The sequence below is a fragment of the Panthera onca genome, chromosome A2 (genome assembly GCF_046562875.1).
Source record: "Panthera onca isolate mPanOnc1 chromosome A2, mPanOnc1 haplotype 2, whole genome shotgun sequence".
Classification (NCBI taxonomy): domain Eukaryota; kingdom Metazoa; phylum Chordata; class Mammalia; order Carnivora; family Felidae; genus Panthera; species Panthera onca.
Genome location: NC_138340.1, coordinates 27,305,492 through 27,317,657, shown reverse-complemented (window position 1 = coordinate 27,317,657; position 12,166 = coordinate 27,305,492). Strand labels below are relative to the sequence as shown.

Below are 12,166 nucleotides of genomic sequence, written 5' to 3'. Positions count from 1 at the left end.
AAAGGAAGGATCTTAACTATCTAGTTTACCCTGTATCTCTATGCCTGGCACATTATTGACCTACAATGAATTATTGAACGAGAACAAGTAATGCCATTTATAGCATAGCGGCGTAATATTCTTGTCAAGAAGGTCAGCAGGAGACATGAATGCTGCCAGTGGCCAATAGTTTCAGACATACCAAACCCAGCTGAACCATAGTCACTTTTGGCCTACAAATACAGTGATCTGGAGAAAAGATCTTGCCAGAAGAGAACACTTGGAATGGTTCATGATTAAAAATACTAATTAAAAGATCCCCTTGGTTCAGTGTCCTAGCTCACTCTGCAGCTTAGAACACTGTCCTTAAAAATAGTGAAGAACAGAGAGCTACTCTATGCCCAGAGAGTTCAGGATCTAATACCTCCAGTGGTTCTAGGAATGTTTGCACCAACTTTCACAGCTAATGAGGAATCACATCGCACTAGCTCCCTTAAGACAATTTACCAAAGTTACTGCTTTTAGAACACCCACTGAGAGTGGCATTAATCACAGATGCAATGGGACTGAGTACACAGTGTGGCTGCCTCATGGAGGATGGGGAAGAAAAAGTTGCTCTCAAGTAGAAGCTATCCCATGTTGAAGCATTCGTACAGCTAAGATAGGAAATTACCAGTAGAACCTCCAGAGGGTTTTCTAAGGACCTGGGTCTGAACCAGAAGATACCAGCTGCCGATGACCACCAGGAGGTAGAACAGCCTGAGGGGTCACCAGCACTGGCAGGGGAACCAGGTCTGGTTTCAAGCCTGGTTCTGCAAATCACAGAACAGGGTGACCATGGTTAAGTTCCTTAGCTTCTCTCACCCATACTTTTTTTTTTTTTTAAAGTTTATTTTTTCAACGTTTTTTATTTATTTTTGGGACAGAGAGAGACAGAGCATGAATGGGGGAGGGGCAGAGAGAGAGGGAGACACAGAATCGGAAACAGGCTCCAGGCTCCGAGCCATCAGCCCAGAGCCTGACGCGGGGCTCGAACTCACGGACCGCAAGATCGTGACCTGGCTGAAGTCGGATGCTTAACCGACTGCGCCACCCAGGCACCCCTCACCCATACTTTTCTTATCTGTGAAATGAGGCCTGCAAGATCACCTATAATAATATATTAAGTAAGAACATGGGTTCTAGAAACCAACTCTTTAGGTTCAAATACTGACTTCACCTCTTACTGGCTGCATGCTATTGGGCAAGCCTCTCCCTCTGGGCCTCAGTTTCCCTCATTGATAAAATGAGGACAATAATAGTACCCTGCTGTGAGTATTAAAATGAGATACAAGCCATAAAAGCATGAACTTAATACACAGAACATAGGAAATGTTCACAAAATGCCAGCAATTTCTTATTTCTAAGCCATTCTACAAACTTAGAGATGATCCTTACTACATCGACTGAAACAAGTTCTCACATGTTCCCAGAAAGGAATTTTCTGGTAGTAATGCCAAAGGGTGAAATGAAATATTCCGAGATCTTTCAAAGAGACAAATGCATTCAGAATTCTTCACCAACAGAGTTACTTAAGCAACTCCTTCTACTTCGTGACATAGAAAAGGTGAGAAAAGGTAAACAAAAGATTGGAAATCCTAATTAATGGGGTATGGAAGAGGAAGGGGGCGGAGGTTTTCAGAGATGGATAACTACTTCTATCATTCACACACAAGACTTTTCGTTTAATTCTAGGAGTTCACAGACTTCAAAGATCACCAGCCTTTGGCACTAGAGCACCGTTTAAGTCAGATTACTTAGAAGATCCTGATATGCCAATATCAGCTGCTCTAGAAGTCACCCTCAGCACGCTGTTGCTCCCATAGGACAAAGACATTTCTCAGCTACCATAATGGCAGAATCTCTGCAATCCATACACCTCTCAAGACTTTCTGTTCAGGTTCTTCCAGAGTTAATACTCTATTCTTAATGAGGCCCCCAAGTCTGGAGGCTTATTCTCTCTGATGACAATTTAACTCACCTACGAACATGCAGAGGCAACTAAGTCTTTCAACACCAGACAACTGAGTAGCTGCTCTAGGAAGGGCATAGGGGCCAGGGATCCAACAGTAGATAAGACAGGAAAGATATCTGTCCTCAATGAGCTCACACTCTTGAAGGTGAAGGTTCTGGGTAATTTGGGAGTGTGGGGTGGTAGGAGATGCTGTGGAAACAGACACAAGCCTGAACCAGCATTGGGGGCTCAGAGAGGTTTCATAGAGAAGATCAAAGCAGAGAACTCAAGTGCAGCAGGGGTTGACCAGCAAAGGGACATGGAAGGTAGAGATGGAGAGGAGAAGACTCCTCAGGGAAAGCAAAGAACATGTTGGAAATGCAATAGCAAGGAGACGCTTGATACCGTCAGGTTCTTGAGAACCTCCATTGGGTTAAACGCTAAAAGAGACTGAGAGTGGCATGGAAGGAGTCTGGTGGGGGACATTGTAGGTGCTATTAGAGTTTTCACTCTATCCCACAGAAAGCAAAAAGGTTTAAGGAATTTTAAGCTAAGAAGTCCCACAGTTCACCATTCCAGCAACTGAATGCCAACTACATTCTGGTGGCGTGGATATACTTCACTGGCATCCATTAGACACATACCCATTGGAGCCTGCCTCCTGAGCTTGTGCCCATGCTAGGATTCTCTGATGAAGAAGTCCCTGCTTCTGGCCTCATGAGGCTCCTTGCTGAACTGAGATGTCTTTGCCAAAATGTCAGGATAACGGAAACGGGTGGGCATCTTCAAGAACCAGAACTGAGCTCAGTTATGGCTTCTCCCAGGACACAGTGGGTAAGAATGGAGAATGAGGAAGGGGAGGTTCTCCAACAGGACCTTGGTCTCCATGGAAGGGACACTAGGCTGGCAGAGGAAGAGGGTGCCACGAGAGATATTTGCTGCATGTCTGCAGAAGCAAAGAATAGTAATGAAAGCAGGAGCAAAAAATAAGTGATTTTTTTAAATAAAGAAAGGCCAGCTCATGCCAGGTTCCCTGCAGCCTTAGAATAGAACATTTAGAGTTTTTTCCAAAACACTCTTAAAAGATAATTAACCTAATTTGGCATGTTGCAAAGTCATTTTAAATCTCGATTTGGTGAGTGAAATAATATATTCAGCAGCATGTGTGTGTTAGTGATAACTGTGTTTATCAAGGGCCAGAGGAGCCCAATCTCGAAGCGAGCACCTCCCTGTGAACCTGGGGGCTGGCAATTATCTCCTACAAGCCTTGCCACCTGTAATAGGTTTGTTGGTTATGTGGCCAGGGTTTAAAAATAATACTGGCTTTTCCGTAGGGCCTCCCATCCAAGGGCATCTAATTGGAGGATTCACACCTAACATGATCAAGTTTAAAGGGGGGAATGTCCCCATCCTAACCGTAACTGCCATGAAGTTATAATTAAATCAAAGATTATTTTAGCTAAGTTTTATCCCCCCTAAAAAGGCCATTTAGTCTTTTCATTGCTATTTCAGATGTTTCAAAACAAATCCCATTATTAATAAACAAACCATCGGGGGCCATCTAGATACATAAATTATAATTATGTGGTTCCCTTAATTAATTTTGACAGAGGATTTCACAACAAAGATCCCAAACCAGTCTTGCTTTCCCCAGAAAAGCATTGTGTGTGTAATCCTTATTCTCATAGCCCTTTACCTAGGGTAGAGATTTTAAAAGGCAGCCTCTTTAATTACCTTGTGCATTCCCAGTGACATCACAAGTCCCCAACTGTCCCAACTCAAGGGAATGTAGCCCAGAGTTCACCGCTATTCATTAGCTTTACTTGTGATAATGTCTTGAGGCAAAATAGAAGCTAAATATAGAGTCACTGACTGGATTACTGAGAAAAGCAGTGTACTAGAAAGAAAGTAATAAGCCAAGCCCTAGAGAGAAACCAAGACCATTGCCCTCCATATTCAGACTCTGAGTTCCTCCAGAGTAGAGCCCACAGTGTCCTCACAGCTGTACTTCCAGTGCATAGCAGAGGGGTTGGCCTGTCATGGGTCCCGAGCATTGCTGCACCCACTTGATCTTAGCCTCCAGCACCTCAGCCAGGTTACAGCCTCCCATATCCCATCATTCAATTTCAAGAAGTAGGAAAATCTTTATTCATTCTCTCAAAATCACTTCAGCTAAACCAACTCAACAACCCATTTACACAACAAAAGCTTTTTACATTCTAATACCAACTGCTTTGGATTTTTACAGGATCCAGTAGATTCCCTTCCATTACTCTTTCCACTCAGATGTCTGGGGACCTCCTGTGGTAGAGCTGGATGGTCCCTGCCACCCCAAAGTTGGCAATTCTGATACACTCATGGGAAAGCTAGGCCTTCCTGCAGGGGGACAAAAAAACCAATTCCTGTTTGTAATTACCTCTTTTCCTCCCTATTCCTTGAATTGTTCACGTTCTGAAATTCCAATATGCATCCTGGATCTCTTATTCTCTGCACAAGTAGTAATGAGGTACCATGAGCTTTGCTACTTGTTTATAAACCTCATTTGTACCTGCCTCCGAGACACCTCATCGTTAAGTCTGTGCTTCAGTGTTTTACAAGTTCTAGTACGTACACAGGTTACAGGAGGATTTGTTTGATTCAGTGGGACTGGGGCTGTGCCTGAGATCCTGCATTTCTGGCAAGCTCCCCTGGGGGCCACCATGCATCTAGTCTGAGCCCACACTGGGAGTAGCGAGGGGCTTGTTCACACTGAGGGGGCACTACACTTTCTAATTATTGCTCAAGTAAACATAACATCTTGTTTCCTCTTTTCCCTGCGGGTTTCTTTTATTCTAATTTACAATGTCTTAGTATCACACTCTGATTTTGCTGGTATTCCCCAGCACCCATAAAAACCAACACCGCAACCCAAATTAGTTCCACATGGGAACACAGCCATAAAAGTAGACTCATGGTGCTCTTTCTCCATTTGTCATTTCAATCACTGAAGACACACAAATTAAAAAGAAAGACAGAGAGAAACAATAAAGTACCTAATGCCCCATGTTCCCCTGTTTATCTGAAGGTGTTGATTACCTAGAGGTAATTTTTTTCTTGTAAAGTAATTTATTTTAAATAAAAAAAAAAAAAAACAGGTCAGGCAGCTATTTCATTTATCACTATTACAAAGGAGACTAACCCAGCGATGGAAAAAGGGAAGGAGAAATTAATTACAAGTCAGAAGCTGCAATAACACTCCCGGTAATTGTGACAAAAATTTTAAATTAACATTTCTGTCACTGAAAGAAGTTTGATTAATTTTACAATTGGAGATGCTATCGCCAGAATATTGGAGGGATTGGAGGACACAGCAGTTTGCAGTTTGAGATGTAGATGGCTTCTTTAAGGCTCAGAATGTATCTGCAAGGCACCTTCACACTTTATTAACAGCTCAATCAGTGCCATGCTGGAAATAATTAGCCAAGAAACCATGGAGTAAATAGATCTTGACTGGCAAACCATGTGAAAAGAAATACAAGCAATGAGATTTTCTGCAGCTATAACAAAGCCGACCTTGTTTTTTTGTGTTACAAAGTATCCTGGAAAGACCCTCTGTTGCCACTACAATGTTCCCTTCTGGAAATAAAACAACAGCACAGACAGCAGTTATACCTCTCCACTGGCATTTCCTTAAAGATTTTACTCTGGGGAGGGCTGGGAGAGGACCCAAGGCTTAAACAATAGAAGTTAAGAGAAAGAAAAAGCTGCAAATGTTCTCTCAGTGTCTATGTAGTGCACTGGCCTCCAACTAACACAACATTCAACATTGAGTTTAGGGCTTATTATGTTCCCAGGCACATAAATTCCAGAAGCTTTACCTGTACTAATTCCTTCAATCCTCAAAGGGACCCTATAAAGCATATTTTATAATCATCCTCATTTTACGAATGCCCTATTTTTGTGGCACAAGGCAGTAAGAAACTTACCCTAGATCACATACCTAGAAATTAGTGAACAGATACTCATTCTCAGGTAACTGGGCTCCAGAACCTGCACCTCTAACCAGTGGTCAGCAAACCACATGTCAGGGACCAAACCCAGCCTGGTATCTATTTTTGTAAATAAAGTTCTACTGAAACACAGCCATACTCATTCATTTACATGTTGTCTCTGTGTTTCACTATAATGATAGAGATGGCTTGCAAAAGAGACTTACGGCACATAAAAAGTCAAACGTGTTTACTATCTGCCTTGTATAGATCAAGTTTAAACTCATGCTCTTACCCATGATGTTGTCCTCTTCTTAGAAGATGTCTACACTAACTCACAGCATCTAGGTAAGAGTGGACAGTGACAGACACTCTGGGTCACTGAAAGAGCAAGTGGCAGGGGGAATGTGAAAAGAGGATAGGAAACTTACTTGCAAAACATGTATGCTAATTTATTAAAAGCACCTGATAATGTTTCACAGTATTACATTTGATTTTGATGTAAAACCTATTATTCCACTTGTAGAAGGGAGTAGGAGAGAAATATAGTTTCTATGTACATGAGCCCTATAGTCCATATGGTAGTTTGTAGAATGGATCACCAAGCTGTTGCAGGGGATGCAAACCTGGGAGCTAGACATTTGTTTCCCTCCACTGAGATCAAGTGGAGGTATGCGGCAAATTGCAGTTTGAGATTACTGTTCACATGGGTGTCCTTCAGTTTTGAGAATATGTAGGTACTTTCCAAATCCCACGGTATGAAAAACAAAAAATGCAAGAAGTTCTAACTTGAAAAGTAAGTATACCTTTCCCAAAGGTTGAGCTATTAAACTGTCTAGGTTGAAAGACATACATTAAACAATTAGAAGGAGAAGGGTAGAAATACAGTAGGAATGGGAAAGGTAAGAATAAGGATTATTAACACTTACTGGTGTTTGGTGTTAATAGGTATTAACACTCAAAGAGGTCTGTGGTCTGAAATGGAAGCCTTATGTTGTGTAAGGTAGTGAAGGGTAAGGGAGGGAAATCCGAGAGCAAGCTAACTAAAGAGGTAAGCTTAAGCACCCAAGGAACATTTCCAACAATAATCAAAAGGGAAAACTCACAGGTTAAACAGAAGAAAAGTAGAATTTAAGTGATAATTTCCAAATTAAAAAGAAAAATCCAAGGAATGTGAAGTGCTAGATGTTAAAACATATTTAAAATTTACAGTAACTAAAATGATTGTATTGACCCAAGGGTAGCTGGGTGGAATTAAATATTGATGTACATAGTCAATATAGTCAAAAGGTAGCATTTAAATTCCTAAAGGAGATATTTCATAATTGGTACTTAGATCCCTCCCCACCTCAAAATGTTGAACAGCTACCCCCCTTATACATCAAAGAAAATTCAGGTCAGAGAAAGTTTAAAATAATTCAATCAGAAGATCGAAAAGTGAACATAGTTTACATTTATTCCCTCTCAGCGTAAGGTGATCAGAAAGCAAAGGAAGAGAACATAAAAAAGATTTTAGAAATATCTGGCCTTATTAAAATGAAATATAAAAATTTTATTGTTAAAATAGAAAAGCCAGACAAATGGCTATGAACTCTCTGCTATGTTAATTAAGAGTTTACAAGCCAATAAAAATGATACTTTAATTACAGTGGACAATACATAAAGCATGACAAGTAAAATAGAAAAAATAAAGGGAAACACACAAAAATCCAGTGAACCTAAAAGGAAAACACTTAAAAAATTCAGGTTCAGTAACAAAGTGTTTATGACAATGAGGAACCCATTTTGACCTATCAAATTAACCAGCGTTAGAAACCACCACTGTGGTGACCTGCAGCACGCCGGCGAATTTAATCCAAGGGTCCTCCTCTAACAGGTGTAGATGATGTAAATCCACAAAACTTGTAAAATAGCCTTTTTTCCCCCCATGGATGCCATGAAATCCACTTTCTAGAAGGCAACAACCTTACTTTGAAGATTTTATCCTTGGAAAAAATATCACGGATGTCCAAAAAGAGCTGAACACAGTTCAGACCTGACAGAGAAGACAAATATTAGAGGGGGAAAATACTCCAAACATCTAACAAAAGTGTGGTTAAATAGGGTGTGGCACATCCAACCTATAAAATGACATGCAGTTCTAAAACTCCTCTTATAAAAGATTTAAGGCAAGGAAATATGGAAAATGCAGTATTGAGTATAAAGTGGTAACATCACAGTATGGGCAATAAGATCCCTGATGTAGAAAAAAGGGAAAAAAATATGTATTTGTCATAGAAAGATGAAAGAATGTTTTTCTTCCTTGTGCTTTTGTATATTTGCCAAGCTTTTTTCAGAGAGCCTGAAATAATTGTGTAATCAGTACTGACAAATGTATTAAATGCTAACTTCAAAACAGAATATGGTAGCGAGGTGAATTCAGCTCTCCTAGAGACCCAGGGAAGGGGGTTCCGAGTGGGGGGAATGTTTTGGATGACTGGAGAGAGCATCGAGCCAGCTATAACCAACCAGTTAGTTACTGGCATCACAGGTTAGCTCCATTAGAGTTAGGATGGCTGTCTGGTTTCCCTGAACGACTCCCCTGCAATGCAATGTTGCCTGGAAGAGGTGGAAAGGCAGTGAGATGCCAGACTGGTAAAATCCAGGGCTTCAGAGGGCCTGAGACAGACTCAGACCACCACAAGCAGGAGAACCATCCTTGAAAATTTTCACTGTATGGGCAGAGGCCTCCTTGGAACCACCAGTACATCCGCTCCAGACCCCAGGATCACAGTGCCATATACGAATCCCTGTCTGTAACTGGAAAAAAGCAAACTGACATTTCGAGAAAGAAAGTATTTCATAGCGAGCACGTACAATGATCCTTCCTTCAAAAACCATCAAAGGTAAAGACTCCATTAGAAGTGGTGTCACCAAATCCGATTCTCTCTCCCCTTTCTAAAAGCAGCAAGAAATGTTAAAAGACAGTGTGATAGAAAGCTTTTAGTTTGGATCTGTATACACTTCATTCCTCAGATAGGAAGTGAGTTCCACCTTTGAAGGTGTGGGCTTCACGCAGAGAAGAGCTGAATTCATTCTCCACCACTACTCCACTACTCAAACTGTCTCTTTCTGCTTTGACTAGAAGGAGGAGGACCGCCAGGGTACTAGTTAACCAGGGATTTGGACTCATCTATGGAATTATGCTAACAGAGTGATCCCCAAACAATGCTGATACCTAGCACAGTGCCTAAAACATAGCAGAAGCTCCATGAACAACCTTGAGTAAGTCATCCCATGAAATCTGCTTTCTGGAAGACAGCTGGGATTATGCCCTTTTTTAAATCCCCTTTCTATACTTTTAGCTGGCCAACATGTGTATATCTTGAATTTTATTCATTTTGAACATTCTGGAATCATTCAGCGATGTTCGGCTTTCTAGACATGAAACACTACTCATCAACACAAACCTTCAATAGCCAATGAGTTGAGGTTCCTGCTAGATTCTGCAGGAAGAATCTATGAAGATTCACTGGAAGGGCGTGTCACACTCAGCTGGCCCATCCTACCTCAATGTACAACAGGTATGAATTACTGGCTTATTGTGGACTACACTCCAAGTTTCCTTCCTCCAAGGTCAAGGTTCTATCAGATCAGCCTTTCATTCAGCCAGTCCCCAACCGGTGAAGCAGGGTATTAGTTTCCTGAAACTTAGTCTTCTTAAGACTGTTATCTCCATCCTTTTAGATCTCCTTTATTATCACATAAGCCTGAAAGCAGCTTACATCTCTTAATTAAAAAATAAATAAAATCACCCAGATACAAAATAAAAAACACATGATTATCTGCAGGATAACTCAGGGTACATAACTGTACCGTAGCCTGTTTTATAGTATTTGTCATGTCTCTTTCCCACCTTTGACCTCCAATTGTTTGAGAAGTATGTGAATGCATCCTCATGAATATAGCGAATCTTAATTAGGTTAATTAGGCAGTGTTCCATCTACTGAATCCCTAAAATAACAAATGCTGCATGCCCTGTCTTAGAAACTAGCTATTTCAATTTTATTCTGCTAATAATTTTACTGATTCATTTTTCTCCTTGAGAGATTATTGGTTTTTGATATACCGATTGCTCTCATCCCCTTAATATCATTCTCCATTAAAGTTAAACTCTCCAGGTGCAGCCAGGTCTCTGTCTGGAGAGAGTTGTTAGTCTAGATCCTCAGAAAGGAAGCTGGAACAGTACTGGAGAGCTATCAGACCATGCTGCAATCTGACCCCAAGTGAACTAGAGAGGGAGAGAAGATGGGGTCAGAGTGTTACAGACTGCCCTGCAGTCTAAGGCAGGTTCTGAAAAGTCATAAGGGAGTCTTAGAGCCAAAACGGGAAACAAGTAAGTCTCTTATCTTCCAGGAATAGGTCTGCCTTAGTATTCCCAACACTTTGAGTTATTAGCCATGAGTAGTTTGTAGGAGGTGTGGTTGTGGTGCAAAACTGGGATAGGTTATGTCCACTGCAGTAGCCTCCTGTGAATTAGGTACGTGATTGGAAAGATTTTGAAGGTCATTTCTCAGGTACCACATTTAATTGGCCCCCATGAAGGAGGAGGACAGACAAAAAGGTGGAGAAAATAGTGTTTGGAAAGGGACTCCAGTAAACAACATGGCGATCCAGGAATTCTTGTGGGTAGAAGTTGTTTGCAAACCAAAAAGTTGATGGGATTTAAAAAAAAATAGTTTTCACTGTGAAGCCATCAGAGCTGATAAGATTCAGCCCCAGAGGCAGCAAGACCTTCCAAGTTAAAACAGTAAATAATTTGATTGAGATAAAGATTAATAGCTGGAATCATGTGAGTCAGTCAGAAGCACCAGCGAGCATCAATCTCCAAAGATTAATAATGGTAAAAGACAACACTGCGATAATCAGTTTCATCGTGATGGATCATGGGAGAGTTTAATGAGTGAATTTCAGGAGGAGAATTTCAATAGAGTAGGCCAGACTTGGGGCGAGGGCAAACCACATGGCTGAACCTCAAAGTGGGCTGTCTGCCCAGAGGACACAAGCGGGATACCATTTTCCTGTCTGCGTGCTAAATGCTGAAATATCACACAAATTGGTGTCAGGAGGTTGAATGGAATCTGCTGCAGGAAAACGTGACTTGAGGAGAGAAACCATGCTTGCTGCTCTAATTTAGAAGGCAGGAGAGCTGAGCTGACAGAATTTAATCGTGTCTTAATGTGCTCAGGAAGACTGAGAATCATTAGTCATTGTCTGAGGGACACACAAACTGATGTCATTATGGGACTGTGTCATATTTCAGAGAGTAGGGGGCCACTGTCCTCAACTCTGGTCTCTGCTAGCCCCCACATACCCAATTCAATCCTTCCACCACACTTTAGGTACCCACCAGGTAGCAGGCTCGTGCAAGGCCGAGGGAATGAAATGACAGACGAGCCATGCCTAGACCACAGAGGACATACAATTTTAAAAAGAGGGACCGACATGAGCATCATAATAGAATAGAATTGTCCTGGCAACACCTGGGAAGCATAGCACGTGTCTTGAAGTATGGGCTTGAGAGACAAACTGGCCCATGTTCCAGCCCTTCCCCTACCACAGGCTGGCTGTGGGACTATGGCAAGTACATCTGAGCCTCAGTTTCCCCATTTGCCAACTACAGAAAGTCCTACTTTTCATCTCATGAAGTTGTTGGAAAGCATACATAAGTACATTCTTCACATCATGCCTAGTGCATGGTCATATTCTACTAACTGTGGAGAGTGATTTTGCCCCATAAATTAACTACCTTAATGATATTGTTATTGTCATACACAAAACTAAAAGGCAACAGAATGTAAGGAGAAATGTTCCCGTAGAGAAGAATGAGACCAAGATGTGGATTAAGATCAGAGGAGAGCATCAGAGACAAAGAGATGGGTTTTTGGGGTGGGGTTACCTCTCAGGGTAAAGAGGAGTTTTCCAGATCCCAGACCCAGAGGGGAGAAAAGGTCTCAAACACAAGGAAACTCGTATGAGTCAAAGCAGAGAGTTGAAAAATCCCTAATGGTTTGAAAAATGTAGACATTTCAGTGTGGCCAGGGTATTTTATGGTCCATGGGTTGAGGTAGAAAAAGCTTTCAATGCCACGTGAAAGAGTCCAGAAGATGCCAAATTTGTAGTTGAAAGAATTAAGAAAGCAGCAATGTTTCTACATCTTCAAAGAAGAAACAAAAATGGAAGGAAA

At 41.4% G+C, this 12,166-nt stretch overlaps 1 long non-coding RNA gene across 5 annotated transcripts in view; it reads right to left on the bottom strand.

The window, feature by feature from the left end:
- Positions 1-12,166, bottom strand: part of LOC132678709 (uncharacterized) — a 161,618-nt gene that overhangs the window by 103,323 nt on the left and 46,129 nt on the right. The window contains exon 2 of one of the 5 annotated variants that reach the window (XR_009609742.3): positions 2,617-2,918. The exons of the other annotated variants lie outside the window; for them this stretch is intronic. This is a non-coding gene — a long non-coding RNA (uncharacterized LOC132678709). The remainder of the gene's footprint in view (positions 1-2,616; positions 2,919-12,166) is intronic. 5 annotated transcript variants of the gene reach the window in all.